Source organism: Zea mays, chromosome 2, assembly GCF_902167145.1.
Source record: "Zea mays cultivar B73 chromosome 2, Zm-B73-REFERENCE-NAM-5.0, whole genome shotgun sequence".
NCBI lineage: Eukaryota > Viridiplantae > Streptophyta > Magnoliopsida > Poales > Poaceae > Zea > Zea mays.
The window spans coordinates 215,358,873-215,386,297 of record NC_050097.1 but is presented as its reverse complement, the minus strand read 5'-3'; the positions used below and the strand labels follow the sequence as shown (position 1 = coordinate 215,386,297).

The window sequence follows — 27,425 nt, the reverse complement described above, 5'->3', positions numbered from 1 at the left end:
TTGTCCTTGGTGTAAAAGCACTTATATAACTAGCATGGTAACTGTTGAACAACTTTTTGTCTATACCTTCCCTTATATAAAGTAACTTAAGTATCAACTACTATGTATATATTGTGCTTTATTTCCTTTTTCAATATTTAGATACTAATAACATTAGCTCTCTTCTATAACAGGTACATCTATTATCACCCAAAAAATCTTTTCTATGCAATCTCTATATAACTAGGTTGGTGTCCGTGCGTTGCTACGGGAGTAAAAAAATTGTATGAAATATAGATACGAAACGACATCATCACTACACTGTGTCCCCTTGGACAGTGCCGTTGGCCAAGACAGGAGCAGGGGCGGCCTCCATATCCACAACGACTCTCAACACAATATAACCAATTAAGCGCACATATGGGTACCAAAAAATAAGTTAAAAATATTCCAGCATGAAAACATCTAATGGTATGTTACATATTTAAGAAATGTAATCTTCTATGAACTCTAGTCAATTTTATTATTAATTTTCTGAGGAAAGTATGAAAAACAAAATGCATAGTAAGTTAGTAATTAAGATAATTAAGATAAGTACTAAATATGTGTTATATCTGAAAAATCTAAGATCACCAGCCAGGTTCGAGTGATGGACGCCTGTCAAAACCTTGTATTCATTAAGGAATTCTTGAGATGCATTTGTATCTATTTTCTTTATGGCAACTTTCTGGACACACGAAAGAGAAAAGGGAAAATTATTTCACATCGTAAGCATAACACAGATGGATTACTTCCTTTTATTTAGTTTATTTAAGGGGTCATAGACATTAGTTGTCTATTGAACTTTCGAGTGCATGTGCACCAACTATATTGCCTATCCATGTTACACAGTGAGAAAAGGTTGAGCTGACCTCGCCTCTAAGATCAGCAGAATTAGTCACTAACTATTAGCTCTAGTGCATTCAAACACTCCCTAAACAAAACCAAAATTGTCATGCCCAATTTTATGGTCCATACTGAAGTTGTTTATAGCACCGGAAAGTTCTTCATATGAGAACCTCGTGGATATGTCAACCTTCATTCCCTCAGCTTGTGAAACCTTGCGTGTAAAGATATTTAATTGAAAAGCCATTACAAGTTGACAAAAAACATACTATTGTGTTTGCCAAGATAACACATTTTTCGCGAGGAGAATGTGACAATTTATAGGAAGAAAAAAATATGTTCCATACTAAGTTGGACCGAATCTTTTGGACATGAGAGTGGTATGACTTTTCTCATTTTCTACCTCCTAAACAGTCAGATACCAGCAATCAAAATAAACAACACATGATATCACAGTTCCTGCTACTGCTCCTCTAGAAAGGCTATTTCTTGTTCCACGTAGTAGAATGTGAGTTAATTGCCTTTGTTTATGTCAATTGAACAAACCATTTAACTTGGCAGCTCCATCAACGATCGTTGCCCTCAGTCTGTATGCTGTTCCAATCCTGCTAGCAACCCGATAAATTAGTCCCCCATCAAATGCACATCATGGAGATCCTAGCTAACCCTATTAGTGCACATCAAAACTGCCTCTTTCAACTCTTCTTTGCCAAGTGTTGTCTCCACCATCACCTGCATAGCAGCAACACATGTGGAAAGCTGTCCAAAGCATAGTGTGCAGTCTATGATATACTTGGATGAAACTACAAACCAAAAGGTGATGCAAGTGGCAAAGTAACACATGCCCACACAGGAAAACAGGAAGGCCTGACATGCTCAAAAAATTTATAAAAGGAAATGATCAATTACCTTTACATCTTTAAGTGACAAAAATATGCAGCTATTATTATAGTCCAGATGAATAACTTTAGCATCCACAACCTGAAAACTCAAAAAACAACTAAGAAATTATAGCACTGTGAGCATTTAGCAGTATTAAACAAAACACATTTGTGTGATATTCAAAGGCCAAAGATAAAATCAGATAAATGTGACAAAACCTATGAGTTTTTATCTCACATTGCATCAACATACTCGTATATAAAAAAAGTAAGATATTGTTCTGAAAGGCCAACAACTTAAAAAGGAAGATGAGAAATAAAGGGAGGCTCACAACAGCAAACTGCCACAATTAACTGACTAATTTTGTAAGAAACTAATGGATCTAAGGTGTCATCCTAGGACACTTCACACTGCCGAATCAATGCAAGTAGCCTTTTCCAAGAACTGGACGTAGAGAAACAAATCAACCAATACCATACTGATTTAATGCACAAACAAAGGGTTCGTGGATATGCTCACCAAATGGTGCTGGTGTTTTATCTAGATAATCAATCCATGCCCAAGAAGCTAGCTAAATCTCAACCCTAAAAAAAATTCAGTTCAAAGAAACCCCATTTAATATGATCCAATCACCCGATCCATTTAATAAGCAAAAGCAACACAATACGAATCACCTCACCGTGATGCGCGTAGACTCACGTCGCCTTCCAGGAGTAGATGTGATCCCCCACGTTGAGGCTCTCCTTCCTCAGGGGCGGAGCCAGCCCTTTTTTGGGGTCAGCTGACCCCGGTAAATTTCTGAATATCTAATGGAAAATGATGTTAATAACAATAGTTCTATAGTGAAGATCTAGTAGAAAATACTGATGACCCCGATAAAATTTTTGCTAGCTTCGCTACTGTCCTTCCTAATCCTATCCCAAGGAAAAAAATCACACATAAGAAGGGGAAATAACTGCCACTGCAGAGATGAGATTGACCAATACAGATGAGTATAGGAACAAATACCAGAGAAGGAACGGATCTGAGGGGACTTGGATCTCCAGCCCGGGGTCCCAGCTCGGCCCGCTGCCGACGAAGCCGCGACGGCTGCCCTCAGGCTCCTCCTTCAGCGCCATCACCACCGTGGCGCTCCTCGGCCGCCTCGTGACGAGGCCACCCGCCGCCGCTAGCGCTGGCCTCCGGCTGCGGCGCCAGCAGGGCTCTACTGCCGCGTAGCAGGCACCATGGCCAAAGCCGCCTCGAACAGGAACCGGGAGCACCACCGAGTGGACGCCGACGACGATCTTCAGCCGGAGCAGCATGGATAAACAGCACCCTCCCTCCTGGGTGTCTGTCACGCCGTGTATCTGCTGCTCGCCTCCTCCCTCTGTACTTCTTTGCCTCCTATGCTAGGGTGTGCGGTGCGGCGAGCGGGCGACCGAGCCGTGCACATCTTTTTACGTGGTGCGGGTGCAAACCAGAGGGAGGAGGCGGGCGTATCGTGGCGTGCGGGGTTCGCGGCGGCGGGCGGGGTTCTATTGAGCTCAGGTCGGATAGAGGCGGGCGAGCGAATTGCAGCGGCGGGAGGTTTTCGACGGCGGGCAGGGTTCGCGGCAGGTCTCGGCGGGCGTATCGCGGCACACGTGCGGGCTGTTCGTGGCGGGCGGGCGTTCGCGTCTCGCGGTTGGCGGCGGGCGGGGGTCGCGTTGTATGGGTCGCGGCGGGATCGGGCGAGCGGTTGTTGGCGGGGGCAGTCTACAATACCGTCTTAATAGTTAGTACAGATTTGTAAACTACATAACAAAGCGCGCACTCGACTAGTTTGTATGACCTAAACGTTGTTAGTACTTGATATCCAAGACTCCAGCAGCACTCCACCACGCGGAAGCTGCTCTGGAACTGGAAGGCCGGAGCTCGGAATACCGCGGCCGCCGGCACAGCAGGTGCGCAGCGGCAGGCGTGGCAACTTGTCAGCCGCTGGCTCCGCCAACCGCCATGCGTCTGGGCCAGTCGCCCGGTCCCGGAACCGAAGACCAGAGCTACATACACATGGGCTGATGGGCTTCCACCTCCACCACCTCGTCGCGACGAACGTCACGAGGGACGTCCTTGCCACGCGCCATCAACGGGGGAACGCAGACGACGAATCGTGACACAACAGAACACCTACGCGCGCACATGGTTTTATATCTCCTACATATGTGTCCGTACATTGACAAGAGGCGAGAAGCAGGGAAGCGACGTCTAGGCTGCAAATGCTATGCGACCATGCACCGTAACAAAGAAGATTAATTACACGAAAACTGAAAACACCCTCCGTTTCTGTACTTGTCGAAGTATTCTACCATACATTGTATTAGATCCAAGGTAGATTCAATCCACATGGCTGGTGCTGATAAAACATCATGACCGGGCCTGTACAGTATAGTGCCCCCTGCCGCGTTGCCTGTTAAGAAATTACATACTAACTAGGTGAGTGCCCGTGCGTTGCAACGGAAACATATAATGTCACGGTAATTTATGTAAAATATGTGTTATATTGTTAAGAGAACCAGTTTCGTAATCTATTTGTGATTCTAGTGATAAGATGAAGAGCGAGAAAATTCAAGCTATGGAAATACAGAAGATGAAGAACTGGTCAAAGGTTACCACACTTTCAGTTTTGTGGGCATCAGAGAACCAAGTTAAAAATTTGCATATCCATGAAGTGTTGTTCAATAATGATCGAAACTTAGAGTAGATGAATAAAGAAGCATGCATGAAACAAAGGCAAAGAAGAAAAAAAGCCATGCAAGTCGAAAGCAGCTAGCTAGTGATCTGTCAGCGGCATTAGCACACTGCACTGGTTCACGTGAGGTGCTCAACTGCTCGTATGCTCATGAGATGGAGGACGGATTGGCGCTTGTATAATTGTATTTTATACATAGTCAAATAAAAATTTCAAGTATAGTGTTTAACACGACTAGATACAAAGTTAGTTGAGCCTATCTCACCGGTACACGCATGGACACATTGGTGTAGGATATGAATTGTGTCACCTCTTTATGACTCTTTGCAATCAACTCAATGATTATTCAGGTGAGAATGAAGCATCTAAACACATACATTTATATGTAAGTACGTACATACATGCATGCATTCAGGCTATAGTAACTTGTAACCAAGCATTGTCAGTTGTTGGTTTCGATCCATTGGATGATTATAAGTGGCCTAGCTAACAAAGAGATATAGCAGTCACCACTCTGCCTGCATAACAAGAGAAGAGTTAAGTACAATAGTTTTAAAACCCATTGATCTGGAGAACCATCTATTTAATAGTGATCAATAAACATGGAGCAACCTACTGCTACTCTGCCACTTAATAAGCAACCCACATGGCAAGGACTTATTATGAGGACATTCACCTGGGCCCCAAGAACCCAGCAATCCACATTCGACAACCATTCACTAACTTCCTAAATAAAAAAATGGTTACATTATGTATGTAATGAAGGTGGTTGTTGACATGTGTGACTTTTTTATATGGATAGATTCAAAACAAAAATACAACATATATTTAGAGAGCTATTGGAGAACTCACAATTTTTTACTACCAAAGTTATTTAGCAACTCCTTAAATCTGTGAATTAGAGAGTTAAAATTTATATAAGAAGTTGCTCTAACAGATATGACCCAAGTAGGTATGATTTAGTTTCTCAAAAACTCCAACCATTTTTAGTATCCCATCTAGTAATTGATATGCTTTGCAAACACAAATCTAGAAGTAGGATTTTTGAGCTTATGAACCAGAACTTCTGTTAGCATGGTCATCTTATAGAAATGGTACATTTCATTTTATTACAGCTATCATATGGTGTTAATACTTCACAGTTGTGTGTGGCATCGCAACACACGTCCCAATACCATTTTATGCATTCGAGAGAAAATTATTTACTACTCACCATTATGTAATCTGCATTTTCTGTCCAAGATTCACTCACATCTGTAAGATAGCTTGAGAGAACTCTTATAAAAAGGTTGTAAACTCCTAAAATAAAAAGCAACATTAGCATAGTTTACACTCATTAGATTGTATTGACAAAGAAAGAGCACCTTCAGAATGCCAATAACATTATGAGTCTATGGATCATCGTAGAGCGGTGTGACATTACTAAATATTTTGTAGCTTCATAATCAAAATGAAAGGAAAGAACATGTGACTAAACGATGAAAGGGTGAGGAACAAATGGACAAAAAAATCATAGAAAGGCAGAAAGCTCCCTTCCAAGCCTTGATTTATGACAAAGCACACCTAAAGTTAACTAAGATCACGTCCTAATCTCGGCCACTGGCACTGCCACACTGTGCTGGCTTACATGAAGCTAGTGTCGATGATTCATTATCAAGGAGAGGGAAAAAATGTTTTAACAAATAACTACAAACATACCTAAAAAAGACGGGCCAAGCAGAGTAGTGTGGTACCATCATCTAGAATCTCAAATGGTGAGAACAGGTAAATGGTAACAGAAAATATACAAGTAATCAGATTCATGGGTTAATGGTAACGGAAGTGGAAGAACATGTATAAATTAATTTAAAATGGAAAACTAAGTCATTTTTAGGCTTTAGAATTTACAAAGAGCATACATGACACAATAGGAAATTAATTTAAATACCACTTGCATCCGGTTCTAAAAATTGTAAATAAATCACAAGAAAATGCGATTTTATTTCACAATTATGATATTATACTTTGAAGAGAGCATGCCAGAAGTGGAAGTACTCACCTGAAGAGCCATTACTCTCGTGGCAAACTGTGTCATAGGATGTGCATCTACTGGGATAGCATCTATTGTCTATATACATGAGCTGCAACTGCAACCATATCAAGTATCAGCTGCTGGAGAGCAAAGTGGCAAGATAGAACATATAAACTTAACACAATCATACTAACAGAAACATATAGAACTCTCTATGATCTGTGACTACCATTGAATTTGAGAACAGGGAGACAATTGCATCGATTTGTTCAGATAAATTATAGATTTTATTGGTCAAAACAATAACACAAGTAGCCAGCAGTGTGCTTAAAATACCTGTGACAGTTGAAAGCGCATACAATTCCTTTGATAGTGCATCAACTTGCCCTTTGGCTGGGACCTGAAACAAGGGGAAAATCACATGCTATGTGAATTTTAGAACAGGGAGACAATTGCATCAATTTGTTCAGATAAATTATAGATTTTATTGGTCAAAACAATAACACAAGATAGCCATCAGTGTGCTCAGAATACCTATGACACTTGAAAGCGCAAACAATTCCTTTGATAGTGCATTAACTTGCTCTTTGGCTGGGACCTGAAACAATGGAAAAAATCACATGCATAAACCTTATAGAAATAGGATGAAAAATCACATGCATTAACTTGGGGATTATCAGAGTTTATATCTGGTGGGTAACAAGATCAATGAGGTAGATGGTCTTCACGGGCTTCTGAAGTTGCATCTGATGAAAAGGTGAAGTCAGAGCTTGGTACCGAGATTAGTAGAGAACATATCGGTCACAACGTTCCCCCACAACAACATCACGCAGCCTGTGGCATATCCGATTCCCCTGCAGAAAGAAATGCAGAGACGATGAAAAAATATTAGATGATTAAGGAATGAAGTAATCCCCAATATTGTAGCATTACCTCGCAACAATGTCCTAAAGGCGAACATCTGCCAAGAAAACACTACTTCAACTTGATTCCCGTGCGTTGCAAAGAGAATCTGAACACACTTGACGTAGATATTACTTGTAAATTGGGGGGAACCGGAACATGTTTCTGTTGACCCTTAAATAGCATGGTCAAATAAAAATTTCAAGTATAGTGTTTAACACGGCTAGATACAAAGTTCGTTGAGCCTAACCATCTCACCGGTACACGCATTGACACATTGGTGCAGGATATGAATTGTGTCACCTCTTTATGACTCTTTGCAATCAACTCAATGATTATTCAGGTGAGAATGAAGCATCTAAACATATACATTTATATGTAAGTACGTACATACATGCATGCATTCAGGCTATAGTAACTTGTAACCAAGCATTGTCAGTTGTTGGTTTCGATCCATTGGATGATTATAAGTAGCCTAGCTAACAAAGAGCTATAACAGTCACGACTATGCCTGCATAACAAGAGAAGACTTAAGTACAATAGTTTTAAAACCCATTGATCTGGAGAACCATCTATTTAATAGTGATCAATAAACATGGAGCAACCTACTGCTACTCTGCCACTTAATAAGCAACCCACATGGCAAGGACTTACTATGAGGACATTCACCTGAGCCCCAAGAACCCAGCAATCCACATTCGACAACCATTCACTAACTTCCTAAACAAAAAATGGTTACATTATGTATGTAATGAAGGTGGTTGTTGACATGTGTGACTTTTTTATATGGATAGATTCAAAACAAAAATACAACATATATTTAGAGAGCTATTGGAGAACTCACAATTTTTTACTACCAAAGTTATTTAGCAACTCCTTAAATCTATGAATTAGAGAGTTAAAATTTATATAAGAAGTTGCTCTAACAGATATGACCCAAGTAGGTATGATTTAGTTTCTCAAAAACTCCAACCATTTTTAGTATCCCATCTAGTAGTTGATATGCTTTGCAAACACAAATCAAGCATGTTCATCCCAGTAAACAGAAAAATGAAGCATGGAAACATCAAATCATGTAATAAGAAGAGATATCTTGTTTCAGGCCTCAAGTTGTACCTCTAATCTGCACCAATCATTTTAGTTGGCATCTTTGTTTCATGTGGTATGTCAGTCCTTTACTTTGGCATTGTAAGATTGTAGGCCTATGACTGGTAAAACAGCAGCCCCATCTGCTGAGCTGCTCTGATGAATCCAATGCCCAGGGGAATGGGATACCATGCAACATAGTACCTGGATTTGAAGAGAGAGAGATCTGTTTTCAACACAAGTCACCCCACAAAGTTTTGCAAATACAGATACAAGTACATGTTAAATTATAATATCACCAAATAAAAGGAACATAGAACAAACCAAGAGGCTGGATGAAGATCATGCAGGCTGGCATCCAAATTCAAAGCCGAGTTATCAGTCAATAATCTGATCTTGTCCTTCAAAGCAAACAAATTCGATCCATGGCTCTAAAAACATATCAGCACGTCATCGCAGAGTCAGAGCATAAGCGACATCGCTCCCCGTGGCCAGCACCCTCCATAGTAAGACCAACTCCATCCACCCACTTGTCCCAAGATCAATCATGATGGATTTCACTTATTGTGGGCAAAGAACAAAGTTGAGAAACTGAACCTACAATAGGTGAACAAAGTATTTGTTAAAAACACAATACCATTCACAAAATATAGCAATTCCCAGTAGCCTATCTTATTACAAAACATATCCTGTAAAATCACTTATTTGGTGCAAGCATGCAACCAAACTATTAAGAGCATCCAATCTAGATCCAACCATTAAGCATACCTTTTCCAATCTATGCAATAGGTATGTTTTGAATTGTCGAACACCACGTCCACTTGAGTTTGTGTCCATAGCATGAACGTTCTCCAGGGAGCAGCAACCAACAAATCAAAACAACATAAGATAACTGGATGTGGTGATGATTTTTGGGACAAGAAAATAGATTAAGTTGCGGAATAATATATAAAGAAGCTCGATGAGACGACTTAAATATCAATGGTATTGAAGAAATTGAAGGCGATAAATGGACAATCATCACCCTCACCTACCCCTACTCTGATCCAAGCATATCCCCTGACACCGAGGAGGGCACCATGATCCATGTAGTAGCCTCCTAGCCAGCCTTGACGATGGCGCAGCTACATCTCCCACCAGTTCCGCAACAACTTTATTCGCGGGAGCGATAGCTTCAACAGCGCCTTGCAATAGTGGGGGAAAGTATAAGGATGACCAACAACAACAAACAAGATTAGAGTACAGAAGAATACATATGGGACATTTTGTAGAGCAACAAGGCATTAGGCTGCAAATATTATTACAATGAATAGAAGGTTACCACACTTTCAGTTCTATGGGCATCAGAGAACAAAGTTCAAAATTTGCATATCCATGAAGTGTTGTTCAATAATGATTGAAACTTAGAGTAGATCAAAACTTAGAGTAGATGAAGTGTTGTACCAGTCGATGAACTCAAACAGGTAGAGAGATACACCAAAAAATGATTTAGATGAAAACATGAAGGTGATTCAATCAAAACTGGTCTCATAACTGTCATGGGGAAAAGGCACATATCGGTAGCAGACACTAATCTGGCTAGTTTAGTTGCTCTAAATAAACTAAAATAAAGGAAAAGAAAAAAGGAGTGATCTGAATTAGCAAGCACATGATGATGTATTGGCAAGAACATGATGAATTAGCAAGCACATGTTGAATTTGCAAGCAGTCAAGCACATGATCACACATATTTGGCAAGCTTGACATCCTCGCTCTAGAGGGGGACCCTGGACACGAGCCCGTTGATCCTCCCGAAACCTGAGCAGACGCGCAGTCTAGATCGGACCAAACCAACTTGAGGAGGGAGTGGCCTCGCCGACGGTGGCTAGGGTCAGTGCGGGGTGAGCTCGAACGCAGCAGATCGAGGGGCATACCATGTAGTCCGTGGTGATGAAAGGGTCGTCGACGGTGACGAGCTTGACATCCTCGCTCTACAGGGGGACCCTGGCCACGAGCCCGCTGATCCTCCCGAAACCTGAGCAGACACACAATTTAGATCGGACCAAACCAACTTGAAGTAGCCGAAGAGATCGAGGGGAGGAGGGCGTGATGGGGCGGATCATGGAGCAGAGGGGAGGATGACGGTGTTGCTTGCGCATTGATGGCGGGGATCGGCCGAGGAACATGGGCGGTGTTGCCTGCGCGCCATCTTCCATCGACGGTGTTGCCTGCGCGTTGATGGCAGGGATCGACCGAGGATCATGGGCGGTGATGGCGGCCTCGGATCCCCGTAATCGCGGAGCAGAGGGGTAGGAGGTCCTCGACGGCGTGGGGAGGAGGGCGGGGTGGATCGGCGTTGAGGGGAAGGCGACTATCTCGCGTAGGGGGGAGGGGTCCTTGCACGCAGACCGGGTGGCGGCGCGCACGGGGGCGAGGGAAGATGCGCTAGGTCAGAGTCGAGCCGAGTGGGTCGTGGGCGAGCGCGGGCAGGGGATGCGGCAGCATTCTCGGGATAGAGGCATGGCAGAACAGTGCACCATCTTGGGTGTGGACGTCTACGTTAGGTACTTAATTAGTAGTCTTTACTACTCTATAAGGCTTTAGTGTAGACTTCACAATCGTGCACCATGTTCTGCCGCACAATCCTCTCCCTCCGCTCCTCATCGCACGGATGTGCTCCCACGACGCCACAGCCGCTCTCAATTGCTCCCCCACCACGCTAGAGCCGCAATCCACGCCTCCCCACCGCACCCTTCCATCCACGGCGGTCGCCGCAATCCAAGCCTCCCCCACCGCGCCAGATCGCTCGGCCCGGCCCCGCTTGCTCCTCGCCGCACCGTCGTCGTCTTCCTTCCCATGCCACCACCTTTTTCCTTCCCATGATGTTCCCCCTGGCTTCACATCCGCCAACGAGCCGCGCCTCCACCGCCGCCTGCTCGGACCGGCGGGATCCCGCTCCCCCACGCGGTCTCATCCTCTGAGGACCCTATCGTCCTCCTCCTTCGCCGCCGCTGGGACCTCCTTCGAGAAGAGGAGCATCGACCTCGTGGACCACGGTCGGTATGGGGCTGCGCATCCACGAGCGCCGGGCATGGCCACCCGATCGGCGGCAGCCAGCAAGCGGGAGGGGAGGAGGTCACAACAGCAGCTAGATCCGGTCGGCGACGAGGAGCGAGCGGGAGCGGACGACAGGCACGTATCGCCCAACCTCTCTCAACCTCACGCCTCCCCCTCTCTTCGTCTTTCCCTCAACAACACGCAAAACCCTAGCTCGATCCCCACTCTCCCAGGTGTTCGCGCTCCCACCACCCGCCTTCGTCCAGATCTGCCTTCGCGCATTCCTGGGTGGGGGCGGCGATGGCGGTGCCACGGGCGCCGAGTCCCACGACTGTCGCGTCGCCACCTCGAGCCGAACCCACCTCCTGCCTTCGGCACCGCCGCTCTCGCGCCCGCCGCGCCCTCCTGGTTCTCTTTGACAGGGTGTCGCAGCTCCACGCGTTGGCCTCCAGCTCTGCCCTCGACTAGGTGCCTTAGCGCAAGTTGTGTCGTCCCCGGCTCCCTCTTCCCTAGCCAACACAGTCGGCGGCTCACACAATCGGAGCAGATGGACAGACACAATCGGTTTTAAAAGTATCACTAGGTGAATGCCCGTGCGTTGCAACGGAACCGTATAATAACACAATAACTTATGTATATATGTGTGTTATATTGTTATAGGTGAGTGCCGTGCGTTGCAACGGAACCGTATAATAACACAATAAATTATATACATATGTGTGTTATATTGTTATAGGTGTGTGCCTGTGCGTTGCCACGAAAGTTAAATTTTAATATAAAACATAGATACAGAATGGCAAACATCACTATGATATATAAAATCTGTGTGATAAAATACTACCATAACAGTAATATTATATTGAAGATATAAATATGTAATATTTTTATAAATATGTCGACTCAAATAGAATGAATCGATGTCAAACAAACCTTATAATATTGCACAAATAATTTTTAAAAGATCAATATAGAATTTTGAATGATAGACAAATATATCGACAATCTTACAAAAAAAACAGGATAAGAAGACCCCTGACTCATAATGGTTGCTACTCCAACTTTATGGAGGCAAACACATGATCTATGTAAGCATGATACATGAGATCTGAGGCCTAGAGGCTAGCTAAGTGCTGACCAAAGGTGGTCAACCTATGGACCTCTTCAGTGGCCCCAAATTAGGGTCTCAGCCCTGGAAGGGTGGATGATAGCATCTAGATGCCTGTGCTCAACATCACTCCCAAGTCTCAATCCTTTGTTGGTCCCACATTTTAAGAGGACATTGGTGAGGTAATGCGAGGGTTCCTCTGATTTGGGGCCAAGATGTCCTCTTAAAAATGTGGACATTTTTAAGAGGACATTGGTGAGGTACTGCTTGAGCGATCCAGCGAGTCTCAGCCACAGTGTGAATGGGGTTACAGAATCACAATAAGCAGGAATGGGGATGCACTTCATATATTACTGATACATTTCCAAGGTTTATGATAGTTCGATCCATGTCTCACGGGTGCTAAGTTATGAAACAATAGTATTTTTTCTTCGATGGACATTTTTAAATCAGGGGATTTTGTCTTATTTGCAAGAATTGCTTTGGCAATAGTTACAACAAAAAAAGTTGCAACAACAAATACTAAAGTTTAAATGCATCTTTCTTCGCGTAAACTAATCCTTGGAAAATTCAGGAAAAAATCCTAAATAAACCAGATAACCAAATACATGTATTGGTTGATAAACCAGCGGTTGCAGCTGAAGGCAAAATATTGGGTCAGGAAAGGCGAGTCTATTTAGTGCTATCATAGTCTGTAAAAAATAACATACCTAATCTACCAAAAAATCCAAGTTGTCGCTATATTAATATGATGACCATAAGTTCGGGGAACTCAGAAACTTCAACTATTCCACTCAAGGACAAGACTACATATAGGATAGGCTGACAATATTCCATGGAAATCAAGCCAACATACCATAGAGTTCACTCAATCACGTGAAGAATTGTAGACTACTATGTTCGAAGAGAGCTCCGGTCATAGAGCTCATCAGCCATATGGCGAGTTATAAGCATTAATCTCATATAAAAGCATTATTTCGAACATTCAGAAACACACATCAAGACTGATTACAGAGGGCCTTAGAGATCTTGGCAGTTCATGGTCATTAGGCGGGGCACTTGCCCCATCGAGAGTAGCAAATATTTTGGTCACATCACCGGTCGCACAGACTATCATCTAAGGTATCCATCCACATAGGAAACACAAAACAGGATCCAGAGAAGAATAAACTGGCAAAAATAAAACAAAAAGATTTCTTCCAATAAGAAGCCAACGACAGCGAGATCGCGAGTCAGAAGTAGTTGTTTAATATCTCATCTTTCACGTAAAAATAAATGGGAATCCGATTGATTTTCTTCGTCATTCTCGCCATCGCCATCTCTATTGGCATATCAGAACCATTCTTGAACCCATCCTGCAACAATCCAACACCGAGAAACCAGAAAGATAAATCTACTACACATTTAAGGTGCAGGTGGATTTCATGTCCACTAAACAATACACACAACATAAAAACAACTCGAGAAAGACAAAAAAACTTAAAAGAACTATAACATAAATCGCTGGAAATGTGGATTTGACCACTAAAACGACTTATTTTTACATATATGTACTTCCATATTAATTTTGTCACATATTAGTATATTACCACAGCAACAAAATCAGCCAACAAATTTCACATACATCTGACCCAGAATCAACAGAACGTACCGTTGGCCCAATTGGATAAGGATAAAATAGGCTACAGTGTCGGTCAGCATAAGATTTATCAGCGGAAATCTAACACCACAGTCAATCAATCACCAATCAGCAGCTAATAGTGAAGATGCATCTTGAATTGTGAAGACAAGTAAAAATGTGCAAAAAAAATCTAATACAAATAGGCTATCTGAAATCATTTGTATATAAAAAAGTAAATGGACAATTGTACCATTGGTTGACCAAAACCCAGCTTAAAAGGAACTATCAGTATTGCAAATGGTGAGTACAAAGCAACAATGGAAGAGTTATTAGAACCGTTCTTTCCTTTACCTGAAGCTAAAAACCACAAAACATGCAAGCATGCATGCATCAACACTCAAGTTTCCATAGCCTAGAATATGTTCAAGCAAAACTGATAGTTCCAATAACTGATGAGAAAAAACATTCTTGTGTTTTTTTACCTCCGCAAGAAGTCGTTTGTATCCGGTCTATTCTCAGACCTTTTCCTTTTTTTCCTTTCTTAATATATTAATGTGCAGTTCTCCTGCATGTTCGAGAGAAAAAATAACTGATGAGAAATGGTTAAATTTGGAATTTGTACAGCTAAGCTGAACATATTATAATGTGTAGGACAAATTCAAATCATAATTCCAAACAGATGAGAAACAGTAAAAACCGCTGCACAAATTCCAATTTGTCCAGCAGGTTGAAATTTGGAATTTATGCAGTTAAACTGAACATCTTTGTAATACAATTGTGCAACTTAAATTTACTGATCATCTTTTTAGCTACTGCTAAAGCATGATCATAAGAACTGGACTATTAAAAGCTTTTGAATTCAGATAATATTGGACAGTCAAACAAATAACATCTTGCACAATAATATTGAATCGATGGAGGCAGGCAGACAGAGTAATCAAATCAATGGTTGTCCATCTACTACTACTATAGTTACTGTTGGTATGCATTTGGACCCAAGTCCAACATCTAGCAATAAGGTCAATAAAAATGCAACAAAAATAAGTATTCAGGGCAGCCTGTGGTTCATGTTGAAATAACAAATGTGGTAGACTTTAAGCATAATATAATTATGTAGAGGTGCAGAGACAATGACGTGATGTTTCAGGACTACTTTAGTATATGCAATCCATTACTGAACCAATAGTAGGTTTAATAAGCAAAAACAGATATACTTTGGTAGCATTGAAGGGAAGGAATTGCCGAATGCGACATTGTACTGCACCTGCACTCATAAAAAGGATTTCTTGAAAACATGTATCAATCTGTTGCGCAGGCTAATGGAATATGCAATATTGGAGTGAAAAATGGGGGAAATCAACACCTACAGATCCAATTTCACCTTGAATCAACACCTATAGATCCGATTTCAATCTGTTCGCAGATTAACTGATGGCCCAAGACGGTCCTACATGTCACAGGCATCAACAGTACCATTGATTCCTTCTTCTGTTAGCACTGAACAGAAAAAGAATGAAGATAAGACACTGGATTTAGGTTGCCCAGGTATGAATTTACCAAAAATAAGTCCGGAGGCAAATAATCTGTGTCCTTTGACAGGACAGATAAAATCAGAAAATCTCTCACAGCTAAAGGAACCATGTGTGAAGAATGAATTATCTTGTCCGACCAGCAATGGTACCAGCCAAGAACATAAAGGAGGGATTGGAGGCCACAAACTTGCAGCAGCAAGCATGATGGTTCTTTCTGGTCAATCATTTCCTGCAAATGCTGGTGAATCGGTGAGAAATGCGCATGTCTTGGCAGTATTTAAAGAGGGTAGAGACTATACATCTTCACTTACACTTAGGGAGTATCATAACAGACCAGTGTCAATGATTCGGAAGCACAAGATTAAGCAACTGATAAGAGCAATCTATATAGTGGAAAAAACATTTGATACAGAAGCACATGATTAAATTGAAAAAACAAAAATTTGGCAATAACGGTATAAGTTTCACATTTAACTGTGTATTATCAAATAGGTTGCTAACGTGTACCTCTAATTATTTGGTAAAAAACATATGCTCACGTGTACCTCTAATTATCGGTTGCTTAATCTTACATCGGTTAAAAATGCAACTGATAAAAAAAACCTAGGATACCAGTAGCACACAATAGAAGTTTCAAATACATACACTGGCTTGTCAACTACATACACTGCATCATCGTACCTGACTGTAGTCTTCCTAGGCGAGAGTAGAGAAGGATGGGGTTTGGTGTGGTGTCCAGCTTGACATGTTATCAAATAGGTCATGTCGTCGATGGAAACCTTTCTCGGTATCCATGGAGCGGTGTCGATTTGGGCTGATTGGCCGATTGAAGGGTGCTGGTATCGACGGATTGGAGGATGGCGAGATTGAGAGCCGGGGCGGGGGCAAGGCAGATTTGGGGCAAGCTTTGCGACCGCTCCTTCCATGCATAGCGTGGGCAAGCTCAGGTGGCACTGCAATTCATGATCACAAGGTTATTCTGCTATTCTGAATCACCAAACAAAAATGAGGATAAGCACAATAGCTCTTAAGAAACAGAAAGCAAACCTTGTTCTACTATTACCAACAACAACAGAAGGCCGTATAGAAACAGGTGGCACTGCAATCTCTGTCACAATAAGTTTCTGTGGCCTATCACCAAGGTTTAGTAATTCACAATAATATAGAAAAATGAAATAAAAAGAGAAAATTGTCAACAAAAATGCACCGACTTCAAATTGGAAAATAACATCTAATGCAAGGCAACCAATGTGGCTTGGGAAACTTGTTATATATATTTAATGTTTTCTCCAACTCACTTGACTGTCCTAGTGTTTTTGAAAGTCTCCTGATTGGATGGCCCCATTACATGTTTTATCGATTTATATCATATATATGCATTGTGTTATGTCTATGAGCAAGTGGTGCTCAATTGTGCGATTACTATATTGAGGCATGCTTATTTAGTTTGTTTCCATACTTGTTAGATCTTTTGTTATATCTATTACTGTATATTGCATATCTATTGTACATGTATGCTTTCTTAACTAATGCAGTAAAAAATATTGCAGTTTCAATGGGAAGGGATTGAATAGATTACCTGTGTGGCCACTGGCCAGCAGTACCGAGATCTCTGCTCAGCTCGAACTCTCTACAACTCTCTTGTGATTTGTGAAATCCAGAAATTTTAACAGATAGGTGTTGGCTCCACAAATCCAGATTTGGCAATCGCTTGCCTGCAGTAATCTGTCAAAAGAATCATGAGACAGTTGTGTAAGAATCACAGGTATTGCATTATTTTCAATGGACACACACAGGAAACACAAACTAAATTGATTTTATAACATTGATTTCGGAAACTATTCTAGTATGAGAATGAAAGTGATGTTCATATAAATTAGCATACACAATGAAAAAAAGTTGCTATGAAACATGAGCCTCGTGAGAGCAATCTGAAATAATCTAATGTGCAAACAAGTACAAGTATGCCCAGTCTCTGGGATCAAAAGAGCGCATATTAAAGGCAACATCAAGCACAGTTCAACTACTTACTCTCAACTCAGCATGAGTAAACATGTCTCGCAAAGTTATTATAGTAGGAACCATCACCTTCTTATCATCATGTCCACCCAGTTTGAAAAATTGCCAAGAAAACAAATGAAGTTAGATCCCAAATTAGTTTTAGCTAATAATTAAACTATTAGGACGTGTGAATTCATTAAACTGGTTGTTATTACTGGATATTTATAGTGATATACATCTACACACAATGTAATTACTGAATCATGTGCATCTAAAAAACTACAACATAAAAGCAGAATTACTAAACCTCTGTGAAAAAATAACTGAAGGGTTATTACCATAAAAAAAGAATACATCCTTGGATGTGGGGTGTTGCAACATGCCTTGCTGGATTGTTGGGAACAGCAAAGAATTACAAGCCAAGATCAAAAAACATCTGATGATCCAGTCTTCTTCATATTGGTCATGAAGACTGACCATCCTTTCAACAACCCACCGGGAGACCTCATATTATGAAAGCTTCTTATATGCAGCCAAACACTTGCTGCGAATCAATCTGTTGAAAAGGAAAGTAGTGTAATAGTGCTATTAAATAACTGCATAAAAACACACACCAAGGTGTAGAAGAAAGGAAATAACAGTAAGTTCATGCTGGAAGAGAAGTGTAATTGAATTATTTTTAAATACAGAATGCATACATACCTTGTTGGTTGTAGTGTATCACCAGTATTTTAGCATCACCAGTTTAGAATCCTTAGGGGTCATCTGCAGCTGTAAAGAAGGTAGCAGTAATAATATCTTGTATAGAACTCAGACCAAGGAGGTTTAATATAGAAAAGATGGCATACCTCTTTGTGTTTAGTAGCTGTAAGTTCAGATGAGAAGGCAGCAGTGTTCCACTCTTCTAACTGCTTCGATTGTTTTCTGTAGTCTTATCTGAGCAAGTGTTTGGAACCTATGGCTAAACTGGTGAACATAAATATATAGAGTAGTTTGCTTCAGTCTATGTGAAAGGAAATCAAATCACTATAGAGCAGTTAACAAAGTCACATGATAAGAACCATTGCAGATATATGTTTTATATAATTGCAAATTATTCTCTAATAAAGCAAACTACTATATTTCTTCTATTTGGAATCAATTAAAAGTGGAAAACTCCGCTGAACATCTAGATCTGTAATCATATTTGGGTGACTGCTACAGTTAATACTCCCTTCATATTTCCTATTTATTCATCTGCTCGAGGAGGTGCTTGGGCTATTCTAGAGATGTTAGCCTCTCGAACAAACTCCTCCCAAATCATGCATCCTCACAAACCTGTACATGCATATCACAGCATTTTTTTATTATCAAATCTGGCGATGTAAATTAAATTCAACATCACGACAGAAAGGGAAAGGGACTAACCGACCTTGCTTTTGACCAATGCGGGAAGCTGGTACTCATCACCGATGAGAACAGCGTGACGGACGCCAGGCAGCTGTAGGGGTAACAGCGTCTTCGGTCGAGGCCATGAACCTGTTGGAGCTCACCGCGGACGGCGCACCAACCGAGCCGACGCCGCTGCATGAGTCGCCGGTCACATCAGCGACACCGTCCAGCATGTGGCCGCGACGTCGTTGAGCAAATTCTGGAGCACGGCCGTGTACCGCGAGCGCGCCACCACCGCGGCGAAGTGCAGCGCCATCCGGGACCGCGCCCACTGCAGCTCGGTCAGGGCGGACCGGCTCGCTCTCGAGGAGCACTGCTCCGTGGCGTTTAGTGTGTTGTTCGAGGAAGCGATGGAGTTGGAGTTGGAGCACAGCGTCAGCGACAACTCGCTCGCCACCACCGCCGTGGACGCGTTGGCGCCACTGCAGGCGGCGAGCGGGTAGTGGAGGCCTCCCGCGTCGGAGAGCCCAGCCCCGACGAGGTGGTATGTGTCATGGGCCGGCACGGTTACTGGTCCGTCGGCGCTGGTACAGATATCGTACGACTTCTTGGACGACGACCAGACCGCCGTGGCCCCGGATTGGCTGGGGCACCGCAAGCTCGCCGTGACGTGGCTGTTGCAGCCGGCGACGCCGTACAGCTCGTCGTCCATCTCGTCCGACGGTGTCCTCCTGCCGGCACGATCATCCAGCGGCGGCACGAGGGCGTTATCGAGGAGCTGGCTGGCGAAGGAGGCCAGCACGATGTTGTTGGCCGCGTAGTGCGCGCCCAGATCCGCCGCAGACCGCCACGTTGCCGAGGCCGAACCCGAAGCCGCCCTGGTCAAGAAGCACACCGGGGTGGAAGTGTGGCACCTCGACGCTCATAATGTCGCCGCCTCCGTAGCCGAGGCCGAGAAATCCATCGACCGCGGTAATGGGGAGAAAAGATCTAGGACCTTCCATATCAGGCGGGCGCGGTAATATGAGAGGAGATCTGGCCACCAAACTTATTCTTACTCCGTCGCATCTAGATCCCGCCATCCATGAAGAAGGTGCCGTCGAGGGCGAGGGCAGGGGCGCGGTTTGGTGGCGGGCTGGCTCGGGGTCGGGATTGGTGGGGCGCGTCCGCGGTTCCCGCCATCACAACGGGCAGCGCCGTCGAGGGCGAGGGCGAGGGCAGGGGGCGCGTTTGGTGTGGGGATTGTGCCTAGCGGCGAGATTTGTGGCGGGCGGGGCGATGCCTGGCGCGCGTGCGGCATGTCGCATCCAAGGAGGAAGACGCGCCGCAGGAGAGGGAGCTTGCCGCGGGGGAGTTTGCCGCGGGGGAGGGAGCTTGGTGCGCGGGCAGGGGGCACGGGCTCGCGGGCGGGCTCGGGGGGGGGGGGGTCTCACGCGTGCGGCATGCGGGGGAAGACGCGCGCGGGGTGGCGGGGGCACGGTGATGGTGTGGACGCCCTCACACCACCCTTATGGTGTAGTAGAGATACAATCGGTTTTACAAATGTCTCATTTTCTATACTAAATATTTTTATTATTTTTATCATACTATAAGGCAATCAGAGCAGATGGACAGACACAATTGAGCCATGAAATAGCTTTGGAGCTAAGTCAGAGGAGTGCTGCTGCTGGACTAAGGTGTGAGCTCTATTGAGGTTTAACAGAACAGATCCATGCTGTTTTTGTGTTGCTTTGGTAATTTATTGAAGAACATTTCCCTTTTCATCAAAGGCCGATTGGAGCAGTGGTCTTCATGCAACGGGGTGTCCTGAAGGTTTGCTTGAGGACTACTGACAGTACAGTTAATACATCAGAGATTGCAAAGGTGTGCCACCATCGTAATTATGTTCTTTTTAACTATGCATGGCCTTTTAGTTGGATATGATCGTTCATCTCTGCCACATCATAAAAATGTAGGCATATGGCGGAGGTGGAAAACGAAGTTCGAGTTCATTCACTCTAAGAATGGATGAGTTCAACATCTGGACTTCAGTGAACTCATGAATTGAACTGGAGAGGTCACATAGTGTTCATACTGTGGGAACTCGCAACCAGCTCATCTGGGCATGGATTCCCTCCGTGGTGAACATGTGAAGATGGGGTGGTCTTTTTGTGCTCCGGTATGAGAGGAAGGAAAACAAAATCTTAGTCTAACCTACCATGTTGATATGAGCTTACAGGAGAATAATCTCTTCGATATGAATGACTGGAGAGCAATTTGGAGGCATAATGCTTAAGCCGTTCAAGAGAAGATTTGATGCCTTCAAATGAAATAGGTTATGCTGGTACATCAAAAGACGTATTTTATGCTCTTTCTAATCTTTATCCAGTAGACCTATGTGCTTAATTTTAGAGATGATAAGGGTGGTGCGGGCCGAAGATCTGTCATACTCCTAGGGGCCAATTATAGCTTACACTTATGTTGTTATTAGTTTTGAATGCTGAACATACATGGAGATGGGTAGCTCAGCTCAGCTTGGATATAACTTGGTTTCTATCCAAACTAATACTTTGCTCCGTAGGGAATGCATCTGGCAACGGAAATTGTTGTCAAGCTCCAGTAGCAGAAAGGATCATCTTCAATTATTGTAATCCTGCTCCTTAATAATACATTCTTGGATCTTGCTCTGGGCTTAAAAAATCTGCATCACCAAATTGTTCCTCGTTGCGAACAATTATGTAATACAGAACCTTAGAAACTGGAAATGTTTATTCCATTTCGGTAATTTGGGAATGATCTGTGTTAAAATCCTTTTTAAGTGTCATACCACGCACTATTTTTCTGTTCCTCAACTCTATTGATCCCATAACCTATTTCTGTTAACTGGTTACTAAGGACATGTACAATCCCATAACCAAATTGGTGGGTATGCAATGCGTCAATGAAAAAACCATTTCTTCAGTCCTGTAATGTTGTTCCGATTGCGTCAATGAAAAAACTGTAATTTTTGACCGGGGAGATGGTAGCACTAGCATGTGGGGATTAAAGTTCCTAAATGTTCAGTACTGTCCTAAACACTTGTTCTATCTTTTTTGAGTGGAAGTCCGACGTCCGAGAGGGGCTCGCCATTGGGCTTGGCATGGGCACAGTCATGCTGCTCCTCTTCTGCGGCTACTCGCTGGTGATTTGATATGGCTCTAAGCTGATCCTGGAGATGGTGTACACCGGAGCCAAGGTCACAACATGATCTTTGTAGTCCTCACTGGTTCTCTGTAAGTTCATTATTTATTTCTAAGCCGCATATAGTTCAGTCCTATACTTTCAGTTTAACACTAGGTTCCATAGTTTAGTCATTTTCTTATTTCGTGATATAGTAGACATGTTTACATATTTAGTGTGATTAAGCAATCTTGAGTTTCTATTTTCGACCATCCGATGTTGTGGGGAATGAACTCTGCTTCAGCCTTGATTAGACTACATACTATCATGCAAATTTCCCTGCTATTGTTTTTTGAGCTTCCAACCAAATCTGAAACTAATATTTCTCTCTATTTCTTCCTATTAGCTGGAGACTGAGCTATCTACTAACATTCATATTGCTTTTGTTATGCTCTCCTGTCCCCTACTTTACTTACTGCAGATTTGTTTTCACCTGTCGCTTCCTCTAATTGTTTGCAAGAAAAGTGGCTATTGTCTCACTATTTTCTTTCAATTCAGTTTCTCAAATTGACCATGGTGTTGTAAATTTGATCAATGAAGAAGATTCAAGAATTACCGTTTATCACTGTGGTTCAAGAAAACTACCCGAATCGTCTTGGGGTATTGTTTGTCATCCGCCTTCCTCCAGTTGTCAGAGTTATTGCACAGACATTTCTTCAAGTAAGATAATAATTACACCCTACTTGGCATCTAATGCCATTGGTTCTTGTGTGTCCACCTCGCCTGTTTTATTTAGGTGATGAATATTTTAATTGGCTTTTCATGGTCTTGTGATGTTGTATAGATAAGATAATAATTAGCTTTTCATGATCTTGTTTGGTCAGTTATGGTTAGTGGGACTGGTACCTGATTCCTTCATGAGCTTGTCTGTTGTAAATTTTGAACCTCACTATTTATCTACTTCAACTTCTGTATGATGCCAAAATTTTCCTCCAACACTTTTTTTTACCAAAATTGGTAACCTAATCAGGATACAAACCAACCAAGGCTGACTACAAGTTAAAGATGCTCTGTAAAAAGGAAGGATCAGTTTGACTATATCTTTTTGCTGGTAGATTGCAATATCACATGGTATCCGTGGAGATGAGGACGACATTGCCTCCAAGTCTGCTCCACCGGCATCCATCGATGGTGCAAGGTACGGATTCGAGCCTCCGGTCCTTCAATCTAGCCACCAGGTAGATTCGTCTCAGTGGTGGTCGGATTCATCTCGACGGTGGTCAGATCCAGCAGATAGATTGATGGCGAAGAGGACGACTCCATGTCCAGGCGTACTCCCCGCCTTGCATCGAGATTGCTAGGTATGCATCGACATTGCAACTTATTCAAATCTGAAGGGTATATCAAGAATTCCTTTGTAAAGTCCTTCTGCAGATTGTTGTGCTAACAAGAACTGACGTCCATGATTGTATGTGCTCCTATGTTCATGAACTACATAGAATCCCATAAATTTAACTGCAATTCTTCCTTTTCCTTTTGCTCCTATTCGTGTAGCTGCATTCTTTAGTAAAAGACAAAGGAAGAGTTCGCTCTGCTAATAAATATTTCCAGGAAGGTGCTAGACACTGAATAAGTTGGTGGCATTTTTCATGAAAAAATTGTTGACTTATTATTAGCCATCTGTCTATACAGGTCATAATCGAAGGGTTTACAGGGAGGAGATCTGAACATAGCTCTTCAATCCCAAAGTTAACATCGTTGGTAAACCCCTTCTGGTGTTACCTCACAAATATCACTAAAGTCATTTTAGCTTTTTGCTGCTCCTTATGTGCTTCAGATTCAGCAAGAGGTACTCTGCAATTTTTGGAAGACTAATACCTAACTTTTTTACTGGTCGACATTTGCTTTGTGTAGGTTACCATAATTCTTACTGCTTGCAAGCCCTTTTAGAATATTACTGCTGCGAGGTTCTTGCAAGTCCTTGATGAAGAAGTCGAAGGTGACGAACGCCGAGACCGTCATCCTGATCGACGCCAAGAACCTCACAGCGCACCTCCTTGAGATCTCGGTAAGGCCGCGTCAAACCTCTCGTCCCCATCGAATTCCTGTTAAAAAATGAGATCTTGTGATGACCTCCCTCCTGGCACCTCCCTCCTGGCATCGGCGGCGTGTCAGTCGTTGCGACAGGCAGAGCTCTTGGTCTAACTATTTTTAGGGTTTAGGGTCATTGAAAATTAGGCAGGTTTTTATGGTGGAATCATTTAGTAGGGTACTTCACCATATTTGAGAAATTGTAATGTTGCTTTTATTTGGCACAATTATCAAATAGGAAAATGAATTTGAGATTGACACAATAAGGATCTGTTCAGTTTCCTATTTGTTGATTATCTTCATCTCCTCACTAACTACTGATCGTACTGATAATTTCATAACTAACTACATTTAGAGTAATGAGTTCTCAGCTAAAATGCAGTTAATATATATGCATGCCACTACTTTGTTAAAGCGAAGATGCATGCCACTTCTTCTAGAGCAAGTGAATGGGGTATGAGTTGGATGTTTTAAGTCTCTGTTTGATGTGATGACTCATGGTCAATGTTCTTTTTTAGAGAGCAATCAAGTGAAGAGTGGGTCGATGGATGCGGGCGGGTGGGGCACGTGGAGGGGGAGGCTGCTGGAGCAGCGGGGAGTTGTTCCTGCTTGGGGGAGCTTTTCCTGATTGGGTCAAAGGTTCTTATATATATCTTGTTACCCGAATCTTTTTTATTAGCAGAAGTTTCAATCAAATTTATCTCTTTCTGTTAATGTGTGGATATTTTAAAACACTATCTCAATGATTGTTCTCTCTATGTCTTCTCTTATCTACATGCAGGAAAAAATCTACATGTCGATGGCGTGGATCAGAAAAATGGTAAGTTTTGCTTCATAGATGTATTAATATTTGGAATCTCAATCAACCCCTCTTGTTTTCCGTCTGCTAACATATTCGTATGGAACCCAGCACAAAACTCAACGAGAATAATGATGCAATGATACATACATGTCCACAGTCCATACGTTTTTTTTGAAGAAATAACACTTTTCTAGATGAGATAATTAGCACATGTGCAATTAGCCAATTACTGTCTTGTGTTATGTGAGCCATTGGATTTGATTTTTATATCCTAGAAAGTGATTCATGTTACACTTGACCTGAGATTCATGGAACCAATTGGTTGAGCTGCACATTCAAATTTTATTTGTTTTAATCTAATGAATAGCAATTTGTTAGCAGTGGAAGGACAAGATTTAAGATGCACTACCATGGTTGGCGGTCTATTTACTGCATCTCGAAGCGGCTTGCATTCAAAGGTTCTGCACCTCTAAATATTTCTGGTCGTGAAGCTGTCTATGAAAGGAAGATGAAAATTCAGCAAGTTGGATTGATTTATCTTTCCCCCCTATGGCTGATTCAGCAACCTGTATTAAATAGTCTATTTGACATTTGATATTTCAATGCTGTTATAGGACTATATTGTACAGGACCTTGGAGGAGCTGACCATGTGACAGACCTTGATCATAACCATGTTGCAGAGTTGAAGATATTAGGACTATATTAAACATTGCTGCATATAGCATCAGGTACACAATTTTGCTCTCATTTTTATAAAATAAATATGTACCAAAGGTCTCAAACAACAATACTCAATTTGAATGGCACATACTTTGGAGGATATGATGACATCAGACTTAGAAGTCAAACAACATCAAACTTATCATCAGGTATGTTTTGAATTATCTTACGTTTTTTAGATTGAAAATAACTATTTCTGAAACCTTATTTTCACTCTGAGCCTGTGAGGACAGTTTATCCTTAGTTAATCAGCACTTTATATCTGTTATTTGCCTATTAGAAGTTATATCCGTGATCCAGCAACAACTTGGTTTCCGTCGCTGCCCAAACTTCAGGAGAGGCGATCTAAGAAGAAGCAAGCGTACCGGCTCATGTTCTGACGGCCGTGTTCACGTGGTGTAAGATCTGCATTGTGGAATCCTTCGCCCGGACAAGAGGTGATAGCCACTGCTTCTCCTGCGACTTTTGATGACAGAATATATTATGATTCACACACGCTCTTACGCCTTTTGCTGTACTTTCTTTTAGATTGAATTTGACATACTTGAGCTACTTGGCTGCAGAGATTGGATCCTCCCGTCCAGACAACCTGATAGAACGACAGTGTATAAGAACAGGGCTCTTAGGACGCCTTTTGTCAAGGTCAGTCCTTTTGCATCAAGGATCTTTCTGTTACCACGGAACAGTAGTTACTAATGTCCATAACTGTGCAGTTGGGTCATAACTCTACCCTGAGAATTGAGATAGATGATCATGTGGTGCAAGATATTGAGTCCCTCATCTTTGATGACACACATAACAAATGGTAATGCTGCTGTTTGGATTACTGTGTACCACTGCTTGTTTATTTCAATGCACAAGATATCAACCATTTGAACCCTACTTTGGACAGTTTTAAAAACAATGGCCAGAATTTTCAGATTCAGCTCCAGTTGAGAAAATAATGTGGTGCACGCTATATTAAGGGCACCATGCTTACCATGGTACTGTTGGGTATTTATATTAATCATTGTGTCTGATCACTTCACAGGTAAGCGTCTCCGTGGATGGAGCCTGAAGTATATTCAAATTCAAGGCATGCCACAAAGCATCTCGCGTGTGGGATGCTCCGGCGTGTGGAAAGTAGAAAAGCCAAATAAATGGGTACATGTACAGCAGGCGTGAGTTCTTAAATACTCAGATTCCTTGTCCATAGGCAAATGCATAGTTCATACGAATCAGAGTGCACGATGCACACAACTTGATGTCTCTATCGTTGTTTTCAACATGATGAACATGCGAATTTCGTGGTATTAATTGGGACCGTCTGATTTCTCATGGATCCATAGTTCTATTCTACAAGCATTTGAGATAAAGGGATCATGCAAACTGAAAAATGGGAGATGACACTACTGTACAACTTAGTATAATTCATAAACGGGATGTTTGGCTGGCATAACTCCGGTGTTGACTCTGGATTTTTTGAGAGCCGTAGTATATTTTTGTTTTTGTTTTGGAATACCTCATATACTGCTTCGGCAGTCTTGGTATTCAATCTTGAAATACCTCATA

At 42.4% G+C, this 27,425-nt stretch overlaps 2 non-coding genes and 1 pseudogene across 3 annotated transcripts; 1 reads left to right on the top strand and 2 right to left on the bottom strand.

The window, feature by feature from the left end:
* Window positions 1-13,613: 13,613 nt before the first annotated feature.
* On the bottom strand, window positions 13,614-13,700 carry LOC111591001 (small nucleolar RNA SNORD24). The gene has a single exon (XR_004856770.1). It is a non-coding gene; the product is annotated as a small nucleolar RNA SNORD24 (small nucleolar RNA).
* Window positions 13,701-13,824: 124 nt separating this feature from the next.
* Window positions 13,825-13,907, bottom strand: LOC111591018 (small nucleolar RNA R12). The gene has a single exon (XR_004856784.1). It is a non-coding gene; the product is annotated as a small nucleolar RNA R12 (small nucleolar RNA).
* Window positions 13,908-20,646: 6,739 nt separating this feature from the next.
* Window positions 20,647-27,168, top strand: LOC103647797 (uncharacterized; annotated as a pseudogene). The gene is made up of 12 exons (NR_161195.1): window positions 20,647-20,798; window positions 20,892-20,985; window positions 21,078-22,373; window positions 22,819-22,980; window positions 23,376-23,621; window positions 23,953-24,328; window positions 25,535-25,882; window positions 25,989-26,023; window positions 26,158-26,311; window positions 26,438-26,516; window positions 26,588-26,679; window positions 26,905-27,168. The product of NR_161195.1 is annotated as an uncharacterized protein (transcript).
* Window positions 27,169-27,425: the final 257 nt, after the last annotated feature.